This window comes from Gymnoscopelus microlampas (genome assembly GCF_963454915.1).
Source record: "Gymnoscopelus microlampas genome assembly, chromosome: 9".
Classification (NCBI taxonomy): domain Eukaryota; kingdom Metazoa; phylum Chordata; class Actinopteri; order Myctophiformes; family Myctophidae; genus Gymnoscopelus; species Gymnoscopelus microlampas.
The window spans coordinates 29,228,325-29,242,899 of NC_139946.1; positions in this window are offsets into that span (position 1 = coordinate 29,228,325).

Genomic DNA, 14,575 nt, shown 5'->3' on the forward strand with positions numbered 1-14,575 from the left:
CGTTTGGATAAAATCTGTAGGAGTAATGTAAAAAAATTGGTTTTGCACAAATCGGCCTCCAGGTGGCGCTATAACAGGCCCATGTGAAAAATTTGAGGCAGAGGTTCTGAATTGGCATCCAGGGAGTGTGTGTGCACAGTTTCACAGCGACCGGGCCAACGGTGCCAGAGATTAGCTTCTAACACACGGACAGGACACACACACACACACACACACACACACGGACGGACGGAGGGTAAAACATACTCTCTCACCATGCCTTTCGGCCTGGCGGAGACAACTATAGAAAAAAACATGAAGCAGTGCGATCTAGTGCTCAACCTAATAGTTAGGATGAGTAAATGCAGAGGACAAATTTTCAATGTACATTGACAAAAATTACCCAAAGTGTGGGGACTGAATTATTATTAAATTATCTACAGTGTGTCTGTATCATAACCTACATGTGCTCATGCCTAGTATCTACCAAACATGAGGTACCAACACACCATAACCTAACGCCTATTCAAAGCTCCAAGGAGTCTAGGACACCAACATAGTGCACATTAGTGTAAGTTTTGTTTCTTTAATGCATGAACAGCAACATCGTTCAGATAATAGGATGGATCATATAATGGCTTCATTTTCATCATATAAATATGTTGGATGTTACACTTTAAATGCTGTATTTAACAACTGTGAAATGCGTATTTGGGCTTAATTTCACAGGTTTTATCTTAATGCTAATCAGTAGCCATGATTGGAGCCTTGTTTGCTTCCCCCAAGCAGAGAGAACCAGTGATGGTTCACAGGTAGTGGTTTCAGTGCAAAATACTTAACCTTTATGTTTTACATAGAAGATACAATAAAAGATGTAATCTAGCAAAACTTTTGACTTTTCATGCAATTACACATTGCGTTGCAGTGTGTAATAGGGCTTTGGAGGCCAGCGTTATCATGCACTGTGTTCTCATTGAATCTATTTTTCCATGGGCATCACGAGTGCATGTCAGAGTGTCAATCAAACATGACGGCTATTTACACTCACTGGGTGAGATGAAAGGTTGCAGGCCCATCACTCAGGCCCCTTTCAGCTAAGAGAATGGGAGATAAGACAGACTAAAAGAGAAAACCCTGTACATTTTTATATTCTGGCTGTCTCACATGCTTTCGGTAGACACACAACCTCACATCTACACTTGGCAGTGTGTAAGCGCGCAGGTACTTGAAGCATCCAGGCACGTGCACACTCACACACACACACACGCACGCGCGCGCACAGTATGCTTGTTACTAATACACCTGTGCGTTTTTGGTCTTTGATGTTCAAGGTGCCATATCTGTTGTGTACGTATGTTGGTCCTCTCAAATCATATCCAGCACCAGGAGCAAAACATGGTAACAAAGGCAAAAAGAAAAAACATATTCAAAAGTGTCAAATGACACATTTGGTCTTTGATGCTTGGCAGATTTTTTGTGACACGGCAGCAACTTGATTCAGTCCTATTATACAGGGCAGGATAATTGACACCGGCTGTTGCAGGAAGTGGAATAGGGTGGTCTGCAGGTTAGAGAGAGACAGTCCTTTGACGAATGTCCTGGTTCAATCCCAACAATATCCTGTGTCTACCACCACTTTCAAGTGTCCAAAACTGAATGTCCCTTTGCATGAGGGGTTCCGCAAGGAACTTACCTTGCATTCAAGCCTTTTTAACTTCGAGAAACGGTTGAACATTGTTTTGAAAACATTTTGTATCTTTCTAAATAATAATAAATAAAATAAAATAATAAGTTAAAATGTTATTTTAACCAATATGTATGGTAGAGTTTGTTAATATAATATAATATAATGCTCTCCCAATTGCTCCATTGACAAATTAAGACCCTGGTTTCGGGTATGACAACAACTGGTTGACAATGTCATTAAAGTTATTTGAAGCAGATGGCACAACAGATTCAACAGACAAGCCACCATCTTTATTGTAACTTTGACATTGTTGCAATTACCTCAGGGGAGGGAGACAATAAACATAAAACTTACGGATTGTAGCTTTAAATTCAAATATGCTGACAGAAAAGTAAACAAGTGAATGAGAAAATGAATGAAAGAATGCTTTTTTGGCTTCACATGCCAAGCGCTACTGTACTTTTGACAGTTCTGCAGAAAACGCTCCCACGTCAATGGGACATCACCTCAGCTACGTGTTCGGTAACATAGTGTCCACAAATTCAGTCTGTCATTCACTGTCAGTAGAGCTGCTATAGCAGACATCTCATTATGACATCAGAGATTACAGTCTTGGCTCTCTTCTTTCCAGATTTGACAGAAATGTCATATTCACAGTATTGGCTTAAAACAATGTGATAGTCATCATTATATTGTATGTGATTTCTGATTTAGGGCAGGTGTTCCCCTTATCCAGTGAGTTCTTGGAGGCCAGTCTCTGACATCAGTACTATGAAGTGTATGATATGTAATATTCATGACATCGGGGATCTCCATATATGGGCATTAAAGGGACACAAACAAACAGAGACATGGGACACAGACAGACAGAAAGATTTGGAGATTTTCGGTTCTGGACAACCGCTGATCTGACTGACTTTCCAATCAGCACAACACACCCTCAGGTCCTCTGTGAACTGTGCATACACATGCCAAGTTTGAAGTTTATCAGTGGGACAGTTCGCGACATATGCGGGGGACAGTTACACAGACACACAGACGGCGAATCTGTGCCTTTATAGATAGAGATATACTTTCCTTTACCGCTGGAGTATATTGATTGCATCTTAATTTCAATTTTAGGCTTTCTGCCACAAATTCCTGGTCAAAGCAATGAATGTTATAAATAACACATGGCCTTTCTCCATCAACAGCAGTATAAGTACAAGAATGTCTAACAGAATTTTTTGATTGAAGCATTAATCTTATTATTTGTACCATTTGCATTAGATTCCTTTACCAAAGTCTAAACTACAGAGGCATAACCAATCCGCCTGGCTTGAACTGGTCTTAGTTTGTTGGTCTGTTAAGATTCCTTGTATCCAAAATAACAATATAGTGTATGTACGAAGAGAAGTCAAGCTAGTTATGGGTGTGATATGATCTATACTACAACCATTTCATTTCCAAGCAAGCATTGGTTGCAACTGAACACTTGAAGCATATAAGTGCAAGTGAGCATCATCTTTCGTTCACGTATTTCTTTAGGCCTATTGCATTTCTTACTTCTCAGTATTTGACTGACTTAATTTCCAGATAATTTAATCATAATACTTCAGTTTATGCCAACTTTGAAAATATTGACTCTGAAAATATAGGATGTCAAGCTCTATGTGTCAGTTAGCCAATCAATCTAAGGTACATAAACCAACCAGTACATGAAATCTTTAATGACTGGCTGTGATTGGAAAAACAGCATTGAAATCATGATGTAAAGACATTTCCCCTTCCAGCTAAATAAAAGCTCTAAGCTGTGATCAGGCTTGAGGAATGCCTAAGGGGTTGGAATAGAGTAATATGGGCTCAGCCATTTATCTAAAACCTTATGCCAATCAGCTAGTCAAAAAGGAAATCATGGAAATGAATTTGAACATTCCCTTGAAAACATCAGAATGTATGTTCTATAATTAATTTCTGTAAAAAATAATGTATGCTTGAATTAATTTGCTAATTATCGGCTGAGGAGAGCTTTTCAAATAAACAGCCTTATGGAAAGTCATATAGCACTTGGCAGTTCATCATATGATTGCCACTGGATAGTGCCAGAAGGTGGCACATTTATTAGTATGCAACAGATGGAAGTGTGCGTTTTTCTCTGTGAGGCTCCGGAAATTGGTCTTTTGGTAGCAATATAAATATGATGAACGGTAGCCTATAACAGGCGCTGGATTGCACGCAAGGACAAAATGTCCAAATGTGCAACAAAAGTCATGCTGTACCTGCTTTGCAATCGTGCCATCAATGATTGATCTACACCCTGCTGAGCCACTACAGGAAAAAAGGGGTGCAGAGCCTATAATTTAGAGAGAAAACAATGCATGAGCCCGTCAGGTTGTGCATCCATTTCAGCACAAGGCATTCCCCGGTGAAGATAGATCATTAGGCAACCAGGCGCTCTGCAATATGGCCTAGTCAATGTCACTGAAAAGATGGGACAATATAAGTGAGGCAGGGGGTTGCAATGGCGGAGAGCGCATGGGGATGTATTAATGTCACATAGGCTTTAGCCTGCCTCCTTAAGCCCTGCAAAGAGTCACCCAAGCCAATTTCCATTATCATATTGATTGAAATAGTTCATCACAGTGTAATTTTAGGTTTATCGCCACTGGGTTGGGAATAAGACCAAAGCATTATCCCACAAAAGCTATTGTTCCTGGGGACGGGTTTCGCTGTTCCAGTTCATTGATGGAGTTGATTAAGTTTAAATGAAGCAGACACTGGATAAAAGTGAGGGTATTGACCAGCGAGCGCTGTGGTGCGCTTGAAAAAGCCTGATACATGCGGAAAAGCAAGATTTGCTAAATGCTCTAATCTTCAATCAAATCTAACATCAATACAGACAAAGTTTGGTAATGAGAGATTCAATGAAGCATGTAGCAGAGAGAATTAATCCCCCTCGCCTAAACTGGGTTCAACTTTGAAGCTTGCTCCTCAGGATAGATAGTTATCTAAATGCTAAATAAGAAACGTATTGTACTTTTCACAGCATGCTAATCATTTGTTCATTTTGCCTCCATTATTTGTTCTCTCATACATGCCTGTTGTTGATCTGGTGATTAGATCAACCTTGGATAGCTGAGGAGAATGGAATAAGGCTCCCTGTGGGATTTGATGCACACCAGTAGGCTACATAGGCCTGTACAGGGACATAGCCACATGCTCCTTTGCAGTTAGATAATATGCAATATGGGAAATTGGGCAATTAATAGGATTTCAACTGTTGTTGCATTCAGGCAGCATACTCAACACTGACCTATACAGGTTACCGCACACAGTGAATTTTGAGTATGAATTTAACTTTGAGAGTGCAAATGGAACCAAAGGACCCTTGGTCCATTTACACTCCCAGAGTTACAAATGGATAAATGAACACTGAAGGTTTTACTGTGTAGCTGTAGAGTAGAGCAGGCCAAATAAGGATTGGAGTGTAGTGTTTAACTGCATGCAGTGAAAGTAATCACTATAAGTTAGACTACTCTAATTTGAAAGTGGACGATTAGGCGAATTGGGCACTTATAGGCTAAATAGAATACAGCAAGTAACGGTTAATGGTATAAAGTGTTATAATGAGGTGGAAAGAAACACAGAGCCAGAAATGAAGTCAGACACAAACTGTTTGGAGAGTGTTTAGTTTAGTGAGAGAGAGAGAGAGAGAGAGAGAGAGAGAGAGAGAGAGAGAGAGAGAGAGAGAGAGAGAGAGAGAGAGAGAGAGAGAGAGAGAGAGATTCTGGAAGTTGTTTTGGTTGGGAAGTTACGATTTTAAAAGTGTTTTATTGTAGAGTTAAATGAATTTGTCATTAATACTGTAGCATAAGAGATAAAATAGTGTTTAATCAACACAAAGCAATAGTGTCACTAGCCTTGGTGCTGAAATACATTTAGCTGCAGGTAGGTGTGTGTGTGTGTGTGTGTGTGTGTGTGTGTGTGTGTGTGTGTGTGTGTGTGTGTGTGTGTGTGTGTGTGTGTGTGTGTGCCTGCCTGCCTGCGTGCGTGCGCGCGCGTGCGTGTGTGCATGTGCCTGCATGTGTGTGCCTGCTGCATGTGTGTGTGCGTGCATGCGCGCGTGTGTGTGTATGAGTGAGAGAGACTGTTGACAACATCGCACTATTCAACTGTAACTAAGTGTTGTCGCTTATTTCGAGCAGTTAGCGCTGGTCTATTGCTAAACTATTATTGCAAAACAGACAAACCTGAAAAAGTCAAGCCAAAAATAATTGCATATAGGTTCGCAATGTTGCGATTCTGAACAATCACGTTTTCTTTACAGATAACATTTAGTAGAAGCTGGTGTCACGGTGTTCAGTGGTTGTGAATCATCATACAGACAGCATGCTGCTCCAGCAGGTTTCACACACAGTAGAAGTCGATCTACCGAGGATGCTTTACTATGACAGTTATCTAGCGCTGGTTCTCAACCTTTTGAGGTCGCGACCCCCCAAAATAATCATATTTAAACTGGGGACCCCCCACCCTGATAAGCACTTGGAATTGTAGGACTTGAGGCATTACATTTTGTTTGACAAAACAGATAAATATTGTGAAAATAGCAGGATCGTTTTTTTTTGCCTCTTTCCTATATTATTTGACAATTTGGCCAATGTTTGACTAGTTTTTATACTTTTTAGGTATTAAAAATGTCTTACAAGTGCTTAAATTATAACTTCAATGTTATCTGGGGACCCCCCTCCAAATCATGCGGGGACTCCCCTGGGGGTCCCGACCCACAGGTTGAGAACCGCTGAGGACCACACAGGACAGCAGCATCAGCTGGCTGGAAGATGAGGCGAGTGAGTGGAAGCCATGAGCCTGCGCTGACATCATGCAGGCCTACAGGTGACAACTCCCTGCAGTCACTTTTTTTTACACAAGCCTTGAGTTGTCAGGATAGAATGCATTTATTTTCTATGCAGCCGCAGATAAGGGTTAAAAAGGCCAAGTCCAATGTATGACACCGTACTTATAGACGATATTTCGATTAGCATTACAAATTGACTCATCAAACTGCATAGGCCTAAAACCGAAAGTCCACAAAATCGACTCATCAGATATAATAGACAAATGTTGATGTGAATATGAGGGCCTATAATTTGAATGATTTAAAGGACCAGGATTGTATCAATGTGACCTAATGCCGGCTGTTATTTATTTATTTATAGGCTAGATGCCATCTCATTATTTGCATTCAGTATTTGTGGGCTGGGAATTGGTGTTGTCAACCGTGCTGAGAGGATTTTTACCCCTTTTTTGTTGCTATATGAGCTTTGGGGACATGAAGTCTGAGGTAGGATGGGATGCTGTCAGGATCTCATCTAATCTGCATGTTTGTTTCTTAAACAGGGCATGTTCGCTTATCCTTTCTGAAGCAAATCGACAGGAGATACAACCCGGAGAACGGCAATAAAACAAACTGTGCTCTCAAAGGCACAGTGTGACTTTGTACTGGTGCGTCTGCCTGTTAGCTGCACATCCTCTGCCTTTTCAACTGTCACTTATTCTCCTCTATGTTTTGTCATTTGCTCTATATTCGCCTGTCGCCTGAAAGTTTTAAATTCCCGAATAGGCTCGAGTTGCAATTAGCCTAAATCCAGTGGTGGAAGAACTAGCCTAATATAGGCCTATTTTACTTAAGTAAAAGTAGTAATACCACAATATACAAATACTCTGTTACAAGTAAAAGGCCTGTGTTCAAAATGTTACTTATAAGTAAAAGTACAAACGCATTGGCATCAAAATATACTTAAAGTACCAAAAGTAAAAGCACTCAAATGTTTGAAAATAGCTACATCTACTACAAGCTCACAAGCCTGGCATTGCAACGAGAGTGTAGATCGGACATTTTCAAATAGTCCATGTATAAGACAGGGTTAGTAACTATAGCCTAACTAAAGTTTTCAAATAGGCTAATTGTAGTGTCGTAAAAGTACAGAAAATTGGAAATACTCCAGTAAGTAAAAAATACCTCAACATTTTACTTAAGTACAGTACCTGAGTAACTGTACTTCGTTACTTTCCACCATTGCATAAATCAAACGTAGGCTTATCGTAGAAATGGAACAATAAATGGATGTATATTTTGCCATAGAATAATGGTTTGTGTTAGGATCATGCAAGGACAACGTTTGTTATTATAGGCTTGCATAGGCTTACTGATTGTAGTAGTAGGCTAATGATGTTGAAATAACGCCATAGGACTTCCTTACATCCAGACAATTTGGGTTTTAGAAATGTGAACATTCTTATATTCAGAGACAGCGTGATAATGGGCTGAGTGTGCACGGGGGAATGCACAAAAAGCCTCTTTAGACTTAAAAAGCGTCTCTGAAAGGCATCTTATTTGCAGCGCTGGGGACATGTGGCCCTTGAGGGTGGGGAACAACCTTATACAGGCCCAATTTAACTGTGCAATGTACCTGAACCTGAACGGTTAGGCTATCCTATCTGATAATTCCTTCAGTTTAGGCAGTGATCAGGATAGCCTAAAACGTTAATTACACCAATCAGAATAAATTAAAACAAAAACTTGCTTTGCATTGAAACGTCCTTAATCAATATGCCTATAAGACAAGTTGCAATAGAATAGCCTTATATAGCTCCTAACTGCATCCGTTGTAGCTCTATTGGTCAGCCAGACACATAGCTAGTTGGGGACATTTATCTTACCTTGAAAATAATCAAACTCCTATGTATGAATGTTAGCCTATTAAATAATATCCAAATTATAGTGAAAGTACCGCAATAGATTAATTTTTCCCCAACCAATTCCATTTACCAATCTACTATGAGACAGCTATGGGTTGACTTGGCTTCCACTGCTGACTTTCAGAATGAAAGGAGCAGTGTCCCCTGCCGTCCAATAAGATAATTGCAGTAAAATACACACAGGCCTACAGGCTCTGGGGCTATCTATCCTATTACCTACTTGCATATTGCTGCTAAATTGGTTATGCTTGCGTCAAGCTGTTTTAGACTCATTTGACTCATTTTTTGCCCACTATTTAGAATAGAATACAAATGAGCTAATTGAGGAATAAAACAAGGCTTTTAATACTATATATCTATATGATGGGGCTATAGGCCTAATAGGGCCATACGGACGCTGCCTGAATAGACATCTTCAACGTCTTTATGAATAAAAACGTTTCAAGCCATATGACGGATTAGGCTAGCCTACTGAAGACTTTTCCCCCCCCCAAAACTGACATGTTGTTGTTTTCTCTTTCTTTTTTCGACAGATACAGAACAGATAAATCATCTTGTGCCCGAAATCATGTCGATCCGAGTCTGACTCGCCATTTCTGGCTCATATTCTGCGTTTCTCTCCACATCCAAATCAAATGTCTTTGGTTTTATCATGGCTTGTCAAGCCTCCAGTTCAGTGATGTAAAACGAGGTCAGCTTGTGCCCAGAGGGATGAAGGCCAGCTGCTCGCTGACCAGTTCTCCATCACACCTATCTTCATTTCTAAAGGCATGTTTTGAGACTAATTAATAGGAAATAATGATGTTTCCGAAGGTGCGACATCATGATCGTGAATGTCAAGACTGAGCACATTGTGGTCTACATTATTGTTTTTGTTACTCTAAACGACACATTTGCTGCTGTAACATATATGCCTATGCCTATTAGTAGGCTATAAAAAGAAGCAAAATGTGCAGAAATGTATGCATAGCTAAATCATGTCTAATATAGTCTATATGCCTATATTGCAGACGAATATATAAGGCTGTGGGCCTACTGTAGGTGTAGTAGCTTGGTGGTATTTTGTATAAGCCTATAATGTTATTCGATGTAATCTAGCCTATTAGGCCTTAATGAAATTCAGCTGTCGGGTTTTAATGCGAGTTTATGCGACCACTAGGCTAGCCCATTGGTTCTCAAAGTGGGGTCCGGGGACCCCCAGGGCTCCTTGGGGGGGGGGGGGGGGGGGTACCATGGGTCCCCAGCTAAATGAGTTAATACAGTAGCGTCACAATCATTTTAACGACTTTAACCATATTTTATAGTTTGGATATTCAAAAATAGCAGATATACAAGCTCAAAGCGCGGCACCGAGTGCCACCATATGAGCTTGTAGATCTGCTGTTTTTGAAAAATCTTGAAAATGTGTGCAAATCTTATTTCTTAATACGATCTTATATATAAGATGTTAAAAAAAACGTGTGTGTGTGTATATATATATATATATATATATATATATATATATATATATATATATATATATATATATATATAATATACATATCATTTTGGGGGTCCTTGACATGGAACAGTTTGAGAAGCTATAGCCTTGCTTTTCCCATAAACTCGTGGTGATGATTATTACAATTAAATGTAAACGCACCATATCGCACTTGTCTGCTCTCTGCGCCAATTAGCTGGAACAATTCTATAGCCCAATGAGTCTGTCTTTAATTATGTCTCAATTTGACGCGGCCAACTAGTCTATAATGCAGTAATTACAGTCCTCTCTGCCCCAGTGCCTTTAGGGCAGCCATGATTAGGACCTGTCAGCTGCTGGACTGAACACAGCCACTCATGCGTACAGTGCAACATGACCCGGTATTGTTAAATCTTGTCAACATATTAACCTGAATTCCCTAGTCATCATGCACTGAATTGCTTACATACGGACAAAGTCCACACAAGCGGAACAGTGTGTAATTGAAAACGAAAACTGTTGGTGTTTTATAGTCCAATAAAAGCTTTAGCAAGAACCTTGATGTCAGATGACTGCCCCATGGCCTGGGTCATATTGAAACTGTCCAGTTTCGATAATGTAGGCCAGTGGTTCTCAACCTTCATGGCTGTGACCCCCCCCCCCCCCCCCCCAAATAAATATATTTGAATTGGGGAACCCTCAGTCTGATAAGCACTTGGAATTGTAGGAGTTGGGGCATTACATTTATTTTGACTCTGTTCCACAGATAAATATTGTGAAAATAGCCGATCTACAAGCTCACAATGCCTCACAACGCCAGGCATTGTGGGCTTGTACAGCCACAATTGTGTGCCTCATTCTTATATTATTTGTCAATTTGGCCAAAGTTTTTATAGTATAGTTTGTTGATTACTTTTGATGCAGTAATGGTCTTTTTTCCCTCCTTTATTTTGTTGAAGTATTAAAAAGGTATTAAAAGTCCTTAAATTGTCACTTAACTGTCAACTGGGGACCCCCCCAAAATCATGTGGGGACCCCCCCTGGGGGTCCTAACCCACAGGCTGAGAACCACTGATGTAGGCTACCCTCACGAAATACAAGGCTTGGTCTTCATTAGCCTTTAGTGGGGTGTCAAAGACACACGTAATGGCAATTTGTATTTAAGATTTTTTAATTCAGCTGGAAGTGGCTCATTGTTTGGTAATATAGGCTAGTGTGCACAGTAGAAAAAACAAAAAAAAGACTGACACATGGTCATTAAAACTTGATCCAAAACAAAGACATTTGACAAGAGGTGAAAGGCTGTTTTGGGGCCAACGTGGTGCATGATCCAAAACACTTTCCCCCCTTGTCAAAATATATTGATTTATGATCTTCTGAGAGACAGTTGATGTCTTACCCAATTTCTGACTGGCCACTAGGGGAGGTCAAATGGAATGGGAAATAAAATATAATAAACAAGATTTATATATTTTTAAAATAATTATGATTTCCCATATAAGTTACGGATATCACAAACCTAATGATATTGTGAAACAATAGATTAGCAATCTCTTGTCTTTGAAGGATAACATTTGATTGAAGACAATTTCATGAATAATTCCATTCACCTACTGTAATGTTTAACACATATTACATGGATATAGTATTCATGTTACTATCCAGGAGCAGCTAACGAGTGTCTGGGCAGGGAAGACACTGACAGAGAGAGTGGGCAGTGGGCTTCAGCCACAATCAGTGCACCTGAGTTTCCTTTGGTGTATCCAGAGTTAAATAATTTATGGGAGGATAAAAGCATTTGTGGTGGAGAGCTAGACAGTCAGATGGTGGTAGAGGCAGGCTGGCAGAGAATCCACAACCCCCCCTGCACCCCCCAAACCTCACTCCCACTGAGCTTGCCCCTTGCCGTGTGGTGGCCTCGCGCTGTACCTTCTCGGACGGCTGCTTGAAGTGCAAATCTGTGTTCCAACTTGTTCCTGGTGTCTGTCAGCATGTTTCCCTCTTGTCAGCAGCGAGTGAGTGGGGGCCCGTGTCGCACCCTTGTACCACCACTGTAACAGGATCATTGACAGGCCAGTGACACTGCCCAACCAGATAATGGAAACCTATTGATTTTTTCTACTTCTTTTTTCCTCTCTTTTCACACAGGCAGTCTGTGGCACTTCAGAATAAACCGGCCAAAGTAAAGGTCATGATCAATGGTCCTGATGCTGCCACATAGAGACAGTGAGTGAAAAAGACAAGACATACCAGACAAAGCGCTTTCTTGTGGAGCAGTGTTTAGGATGGAAATACACACACAGGTGTGCAGATGCCTGTCTACAAAATACACCACAAACTTTTTCGTTCAGGACAAAGGGAATTTGTTCTGTTTAGAACATATAACTTGTCGTATTTTATGCTTGCACAGAAACTGGCCAATGAGATGACTTACTAATTCATTAATTATTATTTCTGCAGGTTTATTTTCTTCTCTGGCTTTACAGGGTGCGCTTGCTGTTTTTAATGGAGCAATCTCCAGAGAGGAGCCCATTGATATACATGGTAATCGTGAGCATGCACTGGCCCCTTCCTACTGGACCTTTATGGCAGATGGTGAGTGTGGGTTCTACGACAACACAATTCTTTATGTCAAACCTGCCCACCCCGCCCCCACCTCTCTCTCTCTCTCTCTCTCTCTCTCTCTCCAGAGTGGAATAATGAAAAGCCCAATCCCTGGTCATGGCTAACTCAATCTCATTATAATCTCTCTTTTTTTATTCATTCAGCCCCTTGGGATGCTGTCTGCTAGCAATGTGGCTCCAGAGAGAACATCTTTTGAAACAACCAGGAGTCCTAATGAAGTCACAGAGTGGGACAATTATTTCCCAAAGAAGGAGCATTAATGTACTTCAAAATTCCCTCTGGAGAAACATGATGACAATTGGTTTGTACAGCTTTGATCGTTGCTTTAGACACTGCCCAGGATAAACTGCAGGGTTAGCCCCCTTTGCCACTGGTAAGTAGTGTAGCAGAAACAGATGCGACTATCAAGCACTGATTACATACTTTACAGCTGCAGTTTCTATTGGTAAACAATGGCACACTCTGCTGTTAACAAGAGGGCACAATACAAAACAGTGAAGGAGGCATTTGACTTGAAGATTATCTTGAAGAGTTACAATATAAACTGGTGAAAGAACAAGAAAATGTACTTGTTCATCATGTTTGTGTGTTAATTTACGGGTACATTTTTATAGGAGTTGAATTAACACTCAGGACTCAGGACTGCATAGAGCTATATCATGCTGTGATACTGTGTGTGTTACATGGTTTCTCTGGGAAAGAAAGAAATAATGTCATCAGTCACTCATAATAGTTTAATATTGAACAAACCCCAAATGACTGTTCTCTGACTGTTGTCTTTTTTGCAATCAAGACTTCAACCTGTTTGTTTTGAAACACTGATTTATAAATTGTCTTGAGACGGTGTCATGTAGCGAAAATATCTGATCTACAAGCTCACAATATGTTGTGATACATTGTAAGCTTGCAGATCGGCTAATTTAAAAAAAATCTTTGACAAATTTTAACAATTTTGGAATAGGGATGCCAGGTTGAAAGTGGATAAAAGTGTTCAATGAGACATAACAGACAGAAATCAGAAGGTGATTCACAGATATTCACAATCCTGAACATTGACAGTCACACATTTGAGATTATTTGAGAATCAAACTTACAGTAACTAATGACAGTAACAGATGACATACAATTGACATTCAATAAATATTTGTGTTTTGTTTAAAAGCATTGATTGAGTTCTTAATCTCAATGTTACACTACAGGGGATGATTTCAAATCAATCCATCCATACTACTAATTATGGAATTATTAACTAGAAAACTAAATTTATGAGTTGGTCACGCAGAACACTCATTGATTGAATGTATCACTAAAAAGCTGTAATTTTCAAAATGTTCTAAAATATATTTGATTATTAGTGTGGTGTAGAGTTATTGCACCTATTTACTGTATAGCAATCTAATATCTAATCTAATATAATACAATACGCACTGTCGCAATGTGGAGCTGGAAATTAAACACTGCCGGCTCAGATGGCTCGGATATGTCTTTAGAAAAATAACCGCATTCCTAAAGTAGCATTGGGATGGACCCCAACTGGAAAGCGTAAACAAGGGAGGCCAAAAACAACCTGGCGAAGAACTGTGACCTCAGAACTGAAGATGGAAAACCTAACATGGGGCGAGGCACAACATGCTGCACAGGATAGGACCAGATGAAAGCAGATAGTCACAGCCTTGTGTTCCACAGGGAACGAAGAGGGTTAAGAAAGTAAGTAATCTAATATCTGAAAAAGTTTGGCACGCCTCTATTAGTGCATTAAGCTTGTGCAATTATACACCATTGTGTGGTCCAAAATGCGAACATTTCCATAAAAGTAGCTGTTTCTCACAAACCATAAGAGGTATTTTACCACACTTGGTACTGTAGGTATGTTCTAAGTCACAGCTGCTATACACATCAAATAATTGCACAGATTGGCCTCATGGTGGCGCTATAACAGCCCCCTTTTCACCTTTAACTTTTGAACCACAAGTGTACAATCAAAATGTATTTCCCCTGGATTTCTTGAGTCATGATGCACCTACCTAGGCCACGCCCATTCCCTGACATTTTTTATTTTCTTCAAAAGTCACTTTTTGCTACTCTTA